Source organism: Bison bison, unplaced genomic scaffold (assembly GCF_000754665.1).
Source record: "Bison bison bison isolate TAMUID 2011002044 unplaced genomic scaffold, Bison_UMD1.0 scf7180017864061, whole genome shotgun sequence".
Lineage (NCBI taxonomy): Eukaryota > Metazoa > Chordata > Mammalia > Artiodactyla > Bovidae > Bison > Bison bison.
Window position 1 is genome coordinate 5,365,914 of NW_011494633.1, and position 14,661 is coordinate 5,380,574.

Below are 14,661 nucleotides of genomic sequence, written 5' to 3' on the forward strand. Positions count from 1 at the left end.
GTGACTAACCTCCCGCCACTGAAATAGGAGGAACTGAAGAAAAGAGAAAGGCCATTGTGGGCTAGGCTTTCTCTCTCCATCCCCACCCCCACCCCCCCCACCACCACACCGCCCCCCTCAGGGAGGAAAAGGGGAGGGAGGAAGACAGACTGAATTTGAAGTCTGAATTCTGTTTCCAGGCAGCTACTAAGGCCATGCTATAAGAGATTCACATTGTATCACACAGAATAAGCAAGAGAGACGTTGAATCTCTTTTCAGAATTTTACCAGGGATTAGCATAAATGAAGATTTAAATTGCTTTCCAGTTCCTACTGAGGTTTCTTTTGAAGGTAGGATGCTGAGATGAGACTGCCCAGCAGCCTGGGCATATGTATTTTGACTTGTAGTATTAGGAAATTTAATTCATAGAGTGCTTCACAATTTTCAAAGTGCGATTGTTATTCAACACCTATTTTGTTGACAGTCTGCCTCAGAAATGGTTTCCTCTTCTGTTAATGGATTCAGGGCAGCGACCACCCAGGTGATGAGCAGGAGGGCTGAGATTCGGGGTCTTCACCCTCCTTCTTCGCTCCCCTCGCTGGGGCTCACCTGCCCTTTCCCTGCCCTGCCCTGCCCTCTGCACAGGGACAGGCCTTCCTGTGACGTTCTGTGTTCACTGCAATAAGAGCATCCTTAAGGGGCACGAGGCTAAGTTTGATCCCATGAGCTATCTGTTGCTGATCCATGTGCGTCTCTCTCTGCAAGGCTGGTCCTTTCGCCTTCTGTCCTTCCACGACCTCTCGGTGGGGTGGGTCACATAGTGGATTGGAAACAAGTAGGATCTGTTGTCAGAACAGGTCTTGAAAACCACTCGTCCTCATTTTCCATGTGACCTTGAATGCATAACCAACCAAGGTCCTGATTTTTTAATCTATTAAATGAGGATTATATCATATTTCATCAATTCCAAGAAGCACGTTTTCCCACATTTTGTGTGTGCTAAGTCACTTCAGTTGTTAAGCGAAGTGACTTCATCTTGAGGAAATGTTCTGCAGGAGGTGGCGTAAGGATCCTTGCGTAAGTCCAGGCCTGTGTGTGGCCCAGACCAGGAAGGGTCAGGGAAGGGATGGGGCAGGCCGCCCTGCCCCACAGCCCTGACTCCGCTGGTGACTGGGAGGGAGCATCGTGGCCTGGGTTCCAGGCAGCGAGCAGATGGATTACGAACCTGGTGCCTGGCAGAGCTGGTGCAGGACACGGGGGAACCCGAGGGTTTCTAACTGGACAAGCTGGGGAGTCCGAAGCTTAGCCCTTCTGTCTTACTCAGTGTGGAGAACTCTTTCCCCAGAAGGGCTGACCGGGGCGGGTCTCAGGTAAACAGTACATACTTCAGGGACATGTGGCCAAGGCTTGCTCTGACCTAAGAGCCCTTCTGGCTGCTACGAGGTGAACCTGGGGAATGTTAGCCCACGGGCTCTGAAGCAAGACAGCTGGGTTAGCCTTGGATGTTTCTGTGCCTCAGTTTCCCCATCTGTAGATTGGGGGTTATGATATTATATACTTTGTATTGTTGGGAGGATTAAATGAGGTTATAGTTGTAAAACACAAAGAGCAATGTCTGGTAACTGCTCAATAAGGACTACTGTTCATATTTAGTATATGAATAATTCTGATTTTATCCATTTTATGGGGATAATTGGCCTGCAGAAGCAAATTGAGTCATATAATTTCCGTGTCCTTTGGAGGAAACTGTTGCCCTTTAATTGTCCTGTATATGAATCACAGTTACCGTTTCACTCATTCGTTCCTTATTCATTCATTCCGCATTGAGTTCTGTCTCCCTGTGAGGGTCAGTTTCACCTTCTTCTCTGCTGTTGTTGCCTTCAGACCCCCTGGGAGCCCCTAGTTGCTTTTCCCTCCTCACACCCCCTCTCTTCCAATTTGAATGCTTTCTCAAGCATTAGAGGCAGGTAGGAGACCAGGTGCATCAGTTCTGCAGAGAATGGGCAAGTTGGTGGCTGAGAATAAGGATGGCTGAGTGGTTGTAGGCCCTGCACTCGCATCTTGTGTGCAAGCGTGCTCAGTCGTTTCAGTTGTATGCGACTCTGTGCGACCCCGTGGACGGTAGCCCGCCAGGCACCTCTGTCCATGGGATTCTCCAGGTGAGTATATTGGAATGGATTGCCATGCCCTCCTCTAGGGGATCTTCCCTACCCAGGGATGGAACCTGCATCTCCTGCGGCTCCTGCATTTCAGGCCAATTCTTTACTGCTGAGCCACCGGGGAAGCCCACTCTCATCTTACAGGTGAGGAAACAGAGGCCCAGGAAGGCCAGGTGGCTCACCTGGGTCGCACGGTGAGTGACAGGACAGGCATCTACTCGGGGTCCTTGTTCCCAGCCACCCCCTGTAGAACCAGTGCAGCAGGTCCCCTGTGAGGGGGTGGTGGGAGTAGGGCATCACCCCCAAAGGCTCAGGTGTTTCCTCGAGCTGCTTCTCCAGCTCATAAGAGACCCTTCGCCCATCAGTGCCGGCTTTCAGCTAGAGGCGGCACCAGCCCATTGCAAATGGCAGCGATAGATGAGCCGTTGGTCAGAAGTGTGTCCTAATCCTACTCTCTCCTGCTCTAATTCCCCGCAAATAATCTTCCCAGGCTGGCATTAGCCTACTTAGCCTGGGCTGGAAAGCATACGAGGTAAGCCACCTGGCTTAACCACAGAGTGGCCGGGTTCAGGAACACAGCATGTCATGAGCCCTGGAAGGCAGGGGGTGCTGGTACTTCAGTTCAAAGGCCGGGATGCTGAGGCCCACAAGGGTAAGGGCCCGTCACAGGCCACACAGTGGCCATGGAGAACAAAGAGGGCTAAGTGCATACCCGGAGGCCTTCCTGGCGCTGACCTAAGGTGTGAGAGAGCAGCCCCTGAGGGGAACGTCTGCTTGGGTGTCCTGAAGTGCCAGGACCTCTCACCACCACCACTCACAGCCTCTGTATGAACAAGCACCGTGGAGCCTGCTCCTCTGTGGGTGGGCGAGTGGCTGGACCATCAGAGGCCTGAGATGTCCATTCATGCAACATATGCTGATAAAGCACCTACAATGTGCCACTGTTATGCAAGGCCCTCAAGTGTTAGTCCTCATAGCAACTCGAGGAGGTAGGTTCCATTACCGGCCCTGGTTCCTCAGTTTAGTGATGTGCAAGACAGAGGATAGAGAAATTCAGTTATTTGCTGAGGCTGCACAGTGAGAGGGCTGGTAGAGGTGAGATCTGAACCCACAACATCCAGCTTGAAAGCCCCCACGTTCTTAACCACCTGCTGTATAGTCACTTTTGAATGTTGCTCCACACGCAACCCTCAGAGATGGTTAAGATGGAAACAGCCTGGCCCTTCACTGTAATAGTAACACCTAGAACCTCCCTGGTGATCCAGTGGCTAAGGCTCCACACTCCCAACACAGGGGGCCTGGGTTCGATCCATGCTTGGGGAACTAAGACCCCACATCCTGCAACTAGAGTTCACATGCTGCAGCTAAGACCTGGTGCAGTTGGTTAAATAAATACATATTAAAAAAAAAAAAAGTAACACCTGAAACCCAAGGCACAAAGGCAAGTGTAGGGAAAGAGCAAATTAGTCAAGATGGCGTGGTCAGGCTCTCTTGCCCCATGCCCTCTTGCCCTCGCCCCATGTTTTTTGGATAATGATTATGTAACAGCTGAGAATATTCAGTCCTAAATATCCATTGGAAGGACTGATGCTGAAGCTGAAGCTCCAATACTTTGGCCACCTGATGCAAAGAACTGACTCATTAGAAAAGACCCTGACGCTGGGAAAGATTGAAGGCAGGAGAAGGGGACGACAGAGGATGAGATTGTTGGATGGCATCACCGACATGATGGACATGACTTTGAGCAAACTCCGGGAGTTGGTGATGGACAGGGAAGGCTGGGGTGCTGCAGTCCATGGGGTTGCAAAGAGTTGGACACAACTGCGTGACTGAACAGCTGAGAATCGCTTATAGCTCTGTGTTTGTGCGTCACGAGGTACTCGCTTGGCCATGGGCTACTTTTGTTTTGTAAGCATATATAAATTCCACCTGGAAAGTCCTTGAGGTCAGGTCAGTTCAGGTCTGCTGTTGCGCCAGCCAGGAGAGAATAAATGCATCTGCAGTTCCTATGGCTCTTTGAGTTTTCTTCCAGCCTCTTAGCTTGTGTCTTGCCTACCATGGGTTCGGCAAACAGTACACACAGTGAGATACAGTGAGACAGCGAGTGTGCCTAAAGCCAAGGACTGATAAAGCTCCCAGGGCTTTAGAGAAAGAGGGCTATCATTTACTGTATTGATGTAATTAATTTGAACATTTTTTGTTTAGCTTTACTTCTTTGATGGCTTGTCTATTGTCTGTGTCCCCACACTAGAAAGTAAGTTTCAGAAGAACAAGAGCTCTGTCCCATCCCTTCTGTATCCGCAGTACTTTAGCCCTTGGCTGGCAGTAGGTGCTCAATATATATTTATTGTTTAATAAATGTGGTAAATTAAAAATGGTGGCCATAAATTCTTTGCTAATCTTCCCATTGAAATGGGGTGAGAGGGTCTATTTCTCCTCACTTTGCATCTGGGCTGTGTTTAATGATGTGCTAGAATATGGCAGAGTGATGCCCTGGGACTTCTGTAGCTCAGCTGTAAGAAGCTTTACAGGTTTAACCTGGGGTTTTGGAACTGCTCGTGGAATGCTTTTTCTTGGAGCCTGTTGTTCTTGCATTGAGAACTCCGAGCACATGATGAGGCCACATGTAGGTGCCCTAGTCAGTAGCCCCACCTGAGCTCCTAACTGATGGACAGCATCTGCTTCAGGTCACAGTAGTGAGCCAGTGTGGACATCCAGCCCAGAGGAGCGTTCAGATGGCCTCAGCTCCAGTGAGCAAATGTGTGATTGCAGCTGGACAAGAGGCCCGTGAGAGAACAGGCCAGCGGAGCCCAGTCAATCCAAGTACCGAGAGATGGTGAAGAGGAGAAGGGTGGTTCTGGCATTCTGGAGGATACCCATGCCCATGAAAACATAGCATGTATGTTCTGGTCTTATTTATGTAGCGTCATGAATAATGGTGGTTTTCTCAGAACGGTGACTTCCATGTCACCTTGACTCTATATTTGAATAAGTTGCTCAGGATCTTTACAATGAGTATATGTTATTTATATCATTTCATATAATAAGCAAGGTTATTGAGGGTGGAGTTAGTGAAAAACAAAAACTTAACCTCAAGGTTTTTCTACAACACAGTAGATAGCCTTGAAGATTATCATGGCTATTTTCTTTAGGAGGTAAAGTTAAAAAGACTTATGTTTTCATCATCAGGATTTTATTAAAATTCTGGGTCAGATGATGTTAAGGAATTTGCCCAAGGTTGCAAGGCTAGTATATGTCAGGGCTGCTATTTGCAACATAAACCAATGCAAGCTGATTTAAGCAGAAAAGAAATTTATTAAAAGGTCATTGGGCACCTGTTCTTGGTAAAAACTCTCAGCAAACTAGGAATAAATGGGACCTTTCTCACCTTAACAAAGAGCATCTACAAAAAATCTACAGCTAACATTATATTTAATGGTGAGAGATTGAACACTTTCCCCCAAAGTCTAGGGGAAAAGTCAAGGATATCTGCTCTCTTCACTCCTAGTCAACATCTTAGTCAGCACAACAAGGCCAGGAAAAGAAATAAAAGGCATAAGAATAAGGAAGAAATAAAACTGTAGGCAGTACGGCCCACATAGAAAAGCCCCCAAAATTTATAAAGACACTGTTAGATCTAGCAATGAGTTTAGCAAGAAAGCAGGCTACAAGGTCAATTACTATCAATTATCTATTTATTTATTGCATCTTTGTGGGATAGGAAGGCCCAAAGGGAAATGAAAATTAATTTTTAAATACAGTAGCACCAAAACCATGAAATACTTAGGGATAAGTAACATGTAAGGTTTCTAAGCTGAAAACTATAAAATATTGATGAGAGAAATCTAAGAAAACTTAGATAAATGAGATATATTTTGTTCCTGGATGAAAAGACTCAATATTGTCAAGATGCCAGTTCTCCATAAATTGATCTCCAGATTCAATGCAATCCCAATCAAACTCCCAGCAGGCTCCTTTGAGAAATTGACAAGCTGATTCTAATATTTATATGGAAAAATAAAGGACTTAAATTGGTCAAAACAATTTTGATAAAGAATAATACTGTAGGGCTCATACTACCTGATTTCAAGCTTTATTATAGTAATCAATACAGTGTGCTATTCATGAAAGGATGATAGATAAACAGGACAGAAAACAGAATCCAGATATAGGCCCATACATAAATCAATTGATTTTTTATACAGATACCATAGCAATTCATTGGAGAAAGATTGTCTTTTTAACAAATGGGGCTATTGGATATCTATATACAAAAACAAAACCAAACCGCCCAAACCCTCAATCTATAGCGTATACAAAAAGTAATTTGACATGAGTTGTAGCCCTAAGTGTAAAAGCTAATATAAAACTTCTAGAAGAAAACAGAAACAGAAGAAAGTCTTTGCTACTTTGGGTAAAGGAAATATTTCATAGGACGCAAAAGTATAAATTGTAAAAGAAAAAATAACATGACCTTCATCCAAGTTAAAAACTTCTGCTCTTTGATAAACACTTAAGAAGTGAAAAGACAAGCCACAGACTGGGAGAAAATATTTGCAGAACATAAATCTAATAAAGGACTAGTAACTGGACTACATTTTAAAAACTCTTAAAACACAATAAGAAAATAAGCCAATTTAAAAAATTAGCAAATTATCTGAACACTTCACCAAAGAAATATATGAATGACAAATAATCACATGGAAAGATGCTTAATAGTAGTTATAATTGGCTTCCCAGTGGTGCTAGCAGTAAAGAACCTGCCTGCCAGGGCAGGAGACATGAGACGCATGGGTTCAATTCCTGGGTTGGGAAGATATCCCCTGGAGGAGGGCACGACAACTCACTCCAGTATTCTTGACTGGAGAATCACATGAACAGAGGAGCCTGGCGGGCTACAGTCCATGGGGTCACAAAGAGTCGGACATGACTGAAGTGACTTAGCATGCACTTCAGTTCAGTTCAGTCACTCAGTCATGTCGGACTCTTGTGACCCATGGACTGTGGCACGCCAGGCTTCCCTGTCCATCACCAACACCCAGAGCTTGTGAAAACTCATGTCCATCGAGTCGGTGATGCCATCCAACCGTCTCATTCTCTGTCATCCCCTTCTCCTGCTGCCTTCAATCTTCCCCAGCATCAGGGTCTTTTCCAAGGAGTCAGTTCTTTGCATCAGGTGGCCAAAGTATTGGAGTTTCAGCTTCGGCTTCACTCCTTCCAATGAATATTCAGGATTGATTTCCTTTAGGATTGACTGGTTTGATCTCCTTGTAGTCTTGCAAGAGTCTTCTCCAACTCTTCTCCACAGTTCAAGAGCATCAATTCTTCAGTGCTCAGCTTTCTTTATAGTCCAACTCTCACATCCAAACATGACTACTGGAAAAACTACAGCTTTGACTAGACAGACCTTTGTTGGCAAAGTAATGTCTTTGCTATTTAATATGCTGTCTAGGTTGGTCATAGCTTTTCTTCCAAGGAGCAAGTGTCTTTTAATTTCATGGGTGCATCACCATCAGCAGTGATTTTGGAGACCCTGAAAATAAAGTCTCTTGCTGTTTCCATTGTTTCCCCATCTATTTGCCATGAAGTGATGGGACCAGATGTCATGATCTTAGTTTTCTGAATGTTGAGTTTTAAGCCAAATTTTTCACTCTCCTCTTTCACTTTCATCAAGAAGTTCTTTGGTTCTTCACTTTCTGCCAAAAGGATGGTGTCATCTGCATATCTGAAGTTATTGATATTTCTCTTGGCATTCTTGATTCCAGCTTGTGCTTCATCCAGCCTGGCATTTCGCATCATGTACACTGCATATAGGTTAAATAAGCAAGGTGACAATATACAGCCTAGACATATTCCTTTCCCGACTTGGAACCGGTCTATTGTTCCTTGTCCAGTTCTAACTGCTGCTTCCTGACCTGCATACAGATTTCTCAGGAGGCAGGTCAGGTGGTCTGGTATTCCCGTTTCTTTAAGTATTTTCCACAATTTGTTGTGATCCACACAAAGTATTTGGCATAATCAATAAACCAGAAGTAGGTGTTTTTCTGGAACTCTCTTGCTTTTTCAATGATCCAACAGATGTTGGCAATTTGATCTCTGGTTTCTCTGCCTAAATTCAGCTTGAACATCTGGAAGTTCATGGTTCACGAACTGTTGAAGCCTGGCTTGGAGAATTTTGAGCATTACTTTGCTAGCGTGTGAGATGAGTGCAATTGTGCAGTAGTTTGAACATTCTTTGGCATTGCCCTTCTTTGGGATTGGAATGAAAACTGACTTTTTTCCAGTCCTGTGGCCACTGCTGAGTTTTCCAAATTTGCTGGCATATTGAGTGCAGCACTTTTACAGCACCATCTTGTAGAATTTGAAATACCTCAACTGGAATTCCATCACCTCCACTAGCTTTGTTCGTAGTGATGCTTCCTAAGGCTCACTTGACTCCACATTCCAGGATGTCTGGCTCTAGGTGAGTGGTCACACCACCATGGTTATCTGGGTCACTGAGATCTTCTTTGTACAGTTCTTCTGTGTATTCTTGCCACCTCTTCTTAATATCTTCTGCTTCTGTTAGGTCCATACCATTTCTGTCCTTTATTGTGCCCATCTTTGCATGAAATGTTCCCTTGGTATCTCTGATTTTCTTGAAGAGATCTCTAGTCTTTCCCATTCTATAGTTTTCCTCTATTTCTTTGCATTGATCATTGAGGAAGGCTTTCTTATCTCTCCTTGCTATTCCCTGGAACTCTGCATTCAGATGGGTATATCTTTCATTTTCTCCTTTGCCTTTAGCTTCTCTTCTTTTCTCAGCTATTTGTAAGGCCTCCTCAGACAACCATTTTGACATTTTGCATTTCTTTTTCTTGGGGATGGCCTTGATCACTGCCTCCTGTACAATGTCATGAACCTCTGTCCATAGTTCTTCAGGCACTCTGTCAGATCTAATGCCTTGAATCTATTTCTCATTTCCACTGTATAATTGTAAGGGATTTGATTTAGGTCATACCTGAATGGCCTAGTGGTTTTCCCTACTTTCTTCAATTTAAGTCTAAATTTGGCAATAAGGAGTTCATGATCTGAGCCACAGTCAGCTCCTGGTCTTGTTTTTGCTGACTGTATAGAGCTTCTCCATGTTTGGCTGCAAAGAATATAATCAATCTGATTTCAATACTAACCATCTGGTGATGTCCATGTGTAGAGTCTTGTGTTGTTGGAAGAGGGTGTTTGCTATGACCAGTGCATTCTCTTGGCAAAAGTCTATTAGCCTTTGCCCTGCTTCATTCTGTACTCAAAGGCCAAATTTGCCTGTTACTCCAGGTATGTCTTGATTTCCTACTTTTGCATTCCAGTCTTCTATAATGAAAAGGACATCTTTTTTGTGTGTCAGTTCTGGAAGGTCTTATAGGTCTTCATAGAACTGTTCAGCTTCCTCAGCATTATTGGTTGGGGCATAGACTCGGATTATTGTGATATAGAATTGTTTGCCTTGGAAACAAACAGAGATTATTCTGTCATTTTTGAGATTGCAGCCAAGTACTACATTTCAGACTCTTGTTGACTCTGATGGCTACTCCATTTCTTCTAAGGGATTCCTGACCACAGTAGTAGATATAATGGTCATCTGAGTTAAATTCACCCATTCCAGTCCATTTTAGTTCCCTGATTCCAAAAATGTTGATGGTCACTCTTGCCAACTCCTGTTTGACCACTTCAATTTACCTTGATTCGTGGACCTAACATTCCAGGTTCCTATGCAATATTGCTCTTTACAGCATTGGACCTTGCTTCTGTCACCAGTCACATCCACAACTGGGCATTGTTTTCACTTTGGCTCCGTCTCTTCCTTCTTTTTGGGGTTATTTCTCCACTCTTCTCCAGTAGCATATTGGGCACATAAGTTCCTCTTTCAGTGTCGTATCTTTTTGCCTTTTCATACTGTTCATACTTTTCTTCCACTGGAGAAGACAATGGCAAACCACTTCAGTATTCTTGCCTTGAGAACCCCATGAACAGTACGAACAAGCACACACTTATAATTAAGCAAATGGAAATTCAAGCCACAACTAAATACCACTAAGTAAGTAAGTAAGTAAGTGAAGTCGCTCAGTTGTGTCCGACTCTTTGCGACCCATGGACTGTAGCCTACCAGGCTTCTCCATCCATGGGATTCTCCAGGCAAGAATACTGGAGTGGGTTGCCATTTCCTTCTCCAAAATACCACTAAACACCTATTGAAATGTCTCAAGTTTGAAAAACCTGACAATATCAAATGCTGGTGAGGATGTGGTGCAAGCAGAACCCTTATGCGTTGCTGGTAGAAGCTGCTGGTAATGCAAACTGGTACTGCCACTTCATAAAATAGTTTTGGTAGTCTTTTATAAAATGAAACAAATAGGTACCATATGACTTGGCAATTCAGCTCCTTTGTGTTTATCCAAAGGAAAAGGAGATATGTCCACACAAAAATCTTTATGTGAAAGTTTATAGCAGCTTGATTCATAACCACCCCAAACAGAAAACAGCCCAAATATCCATTAACTGGTGAATCAACTAACAACTTCTGATGCATCCATAAAATAGAATATGATCCTTGTGGCTCAGACGGTAAAGAATCTGCCTGCAATGTAGGAACCCTGGGTTCAATCCCTGGGTCAGGAAGATCCCCTGGAGAAGGGAATGGCAACCCACTTCAGTATTCTTGTCTGGGGAATTCCATGGACAAAAGAGCCTGGCAGGCTACAGTCCACGGGGTTGAAAGAGTCAGACATGACTGAGTGACTAACACTTTTTTTTTTTCCACAGCAGTAGAAAGCAACAAACTCCTTTATATGCAGCAACATGGATGATTTATGCCCCGTAAAAGAAGCCAGATTTAAAAGGCAGCATACGCTAGGATTCCATTTATATGACATTCTAGAAATGGCCAAACAACAGGGAAAATAAATCAGGTCAGTCATTGGTAGGGTGTGAAGGTAGGCGAGGGGACTGGCCAAACTGGGGGGCACATGTGAATTTTGGAGCATAAAGGAAATATTCTCTATCTTGATTAAGGAAATGGTTATGCATTTGTATACTTTTGCCAAAATTCATAGAACTGTGTGAATAAGGTATATGAAATATACCCCAATATAAACTGCCAACAAGCACATAAAAAGGTGCTCAACATTACTAATCATTCAGTTCAGTTCAGTTCAGTCGCTCAGTCGTGTCTGACTCTTTGCAACCCCATGAATCGCAGCACACCAGGCCTCCCTGTCCATCACCAACTCCCAGAGTTCACTCAGACTCATGTCCATCAAGTCGGTGATGCCATCCAGCCATCTCATCCTCTGTCATCCCCTTCTCCTCCTGCCCCTAATCCCTCCCAGCATCAGAGTCTTTTCCAATGAGTCAACCCTTCGCATGAGGTGGCCAAAGCACTGGAGTTTCAGCTTTAGCATCATTCCTTCCAAAGAAATCCCTGGGCTGATCTCCTTCAGAATGGACTGGTTGGATCTCCTTGCAGTCCAAGGGACTCTCAAGAGTCTTCTCCAACACCACAGTTCAAAAGCATCAGTTCTTCGGTGCTCAGCTTTCTTCACAGTCCAACTCTCACATCCATACATGACTACTGGAAAAACCATAGCCTACTGGAAAAACCTAGACGGACCTTTGTTGGCAAAGTAATGTCTCTGCTTTTGAATATGCTGTCTAGGTTGGTCATAACTTTCCTTCCAAGGAGTAAGCGTCTTTTAATTTCATGGCTGCAGTCACCATCTGCAAGGGAAATGCAAGTCAAAACCACAGTGAGATATCACCTCACACATGTTACAGTGGCTATTTTCAAAAAGATGAGAGCTAACAAATGCTGGCAAGGATGTGGAGAAAAGAGAACCCTTGTACAGAGTTGGTGGGAAGGTGACTTGGTGCAACCACTGTGGAAAACAGTATGGAGGTTGCTCAGAAAATTAAAAATAGAACTCCCATATGGTCTGTGGTACCCAACCCTCTTCTGGGTATATATCTGAAGAAAATGAAATCACTATCTCCAAGAGATATCTGTACCCTCCTGTTCACAGCAGCATTAGTTATAGTAACCAAGACCTGGAAACAACCTAAATGTCCACAGACGGAAGACTAGATAAAGAAGACACACACACAGTGGTGTATTATTCAGCCATAAAAAGGAAGGGAATTCTGCTATTTATGACAACATGGATGGGACGTGACTGCATTTTGCTAAGTGAAAGTCAGAGAAAGACAAATACTGTATGATCTCATTTGTACGTGGAATTTAAAAACATCAGCCTATAGAAACAGAGAGTAGGAAGGGGATTGCCGACCACTGAGGGGTGGGGAAAATGAGGAGATGTAGGTCACAGGTTACAAACTTCCAGGTGTAAGGTGAAAAAATTCTGGGGGTCTAAAGTGCAGTGTGGTGATTACGTTAATAATACTATACTGTGTACTTCAAAACTGCTATGAGAGTAAAGCTTTAAAGTTCCCACCATAATAACAACAATGGCAAAAAACAGGTAATTATGTGAGGTGAAGGATTAATTAACCTTATTGTAGTAAATGTTTTGCAATATATTCGTGTGTATCAAATCATCACATTGTACACTTGAAGTCTACACACTGATAGACATCAACTGATGTCTCAATAAAGCTGCAAAAAATGTACTGCAATAAATCTGATAAAAGTGGGGGATCATTGGGAAGGCCAGAGGATCTAGCTTTGAGACTGCATGCCATGAGAAATGCCTAGATTCAGACTGGACTCTGAGCTTAGCCCCAGTGAGTGTCCAGTTAAAAAAAAAATAGAAAGCACCTCAGGCTTTCAAGCAAAACATGACTTAATCCATAAGCTGAATGGATGGAATACATGGGGCCCAGGTCATGTGCCTGTACCTTAGCAGCAAGGGAGGCAGGGGGGTCTGGGAATCTCTGGCACATTCAGCATTTCAGGTGGTGGATTCACCATCAACTGAGGGAGTCCAGATGCTCGAGGCCAAAAGGAATGACAAATGTCCACCGTAGCTGCTGCTGCTGCTGCTACGTCGCTTCAGTCATGTCCAACGTAGCTAGTAAATATGAAAATAGGGTTTCGAGCCCTGATCGACCAGGGACAAAGTCTTCATCACAACGTGGCAGCTCTTGAGGTGGTGCCTGAACACTGCCCCCAGGATCCAGAGCCAGGCGGTCTGGGGTGGGTCAATAACTGCGCCCGACAATTGTGTCCTCTCCACCATGAGAGTGGGGAGCTCTGGGTTTCCCCTTGGCTCCAGCCATTCTCAGCCCTGCCCACACTGGGATGCCATCTGGGCCCTTGGGCACCATGAGCGATTTCAGCCAGGAGTGTCTTTTTTGGCTAAGGAGCAGCCAGGTCCCCAGAGAACCGGAGGCGGGGCATGGGAACACCCCCATCCTGGGCACACAGATGGGAAGTTCTGTGTGCCCAGGATGTGTGCTCTGGAGTTCTGAGTAGCGTCAGTGTCCTGATAGAACAGGAAGGAGGAGGTGGGGGGGTCAGGGTGGGCTGAGGAAGAAGAGTAGAGGTCAAGTTGAGGTTTTGAAATAGAAGCCTTTACTTCCCCTCTGTCCTCTTGCCCTATTCCCTTGGCCTCAGCCTTTGCTGACCCTCCCAGGCTGCTCAGCACCTCGTCTTCCTCCCACTTCCAGCAATCTCTGGATATCTTTCTATCTACTTCTTACAAACCCTCAGCACATCCTGGATCTCTGCCTCGAAACAGCCACACACCTAGAAACACCGCCTGCCGGCCATTCTTTTCTAACAGAGAATAACACAGCTGAGAGGTATGGACTCCCTAAATCAAAACCATCCAAGCCTGGGAGGGCACCTTGGGAAAAGAAAACACCTGCAGAGCCGAGAGGAAAGAGAAGGGAGGGACAGGAGCCCTCTGGGATGCATATCAGCCCACCAACCACTCTCCACCCTGCTTCCTCTCCTCCCACAAAGAGGATGAAATGGCCAGACGTGTGAGAGTAGGGCGTCTGCTCCAGTTCTGGCCAACAGGACCATCAAGAGGACTTTTTTGGTGTTTTCTAAGAAGAGGAATTAAAAAGCCTCTTGATGAAAGTGAAAGAGGAGAGTGAAAAAGTTGGCTTAAAGCTCAACATTCAGAAAACAAAGATTATGGCATCCGGTCCCATCACTTCATGGGAAATAGATGGGGAAACAGTGGAAACAGTGTCAGACTTTATTTTTTGGGGCTCCAAAATCACTGCAGATGGTGACTGCAGCCATGAGATTAAAAGACGCTTACTCCTTGGAAGAAAAGTTATGACCAGCCTATGACCAACCACAGCATATTGAAGAGCAGAGACATTACTTTGCCAACAAAGGTTCGTCTAGTCAAGGCTATGGTTTTTCCTGTGGTCACATATGGATGTGAGAGTTGGACTGTGAAGAAGGCTGAGCGCCGAAGAATTGATGCTTTTGAACTGTGGTGTTGGAGAAGACTCTTGAGAGTCCCTTGGACTGCAAGGAGATCCAACCAGTCCATTCTAAAGGAGATCAGCCCTGGG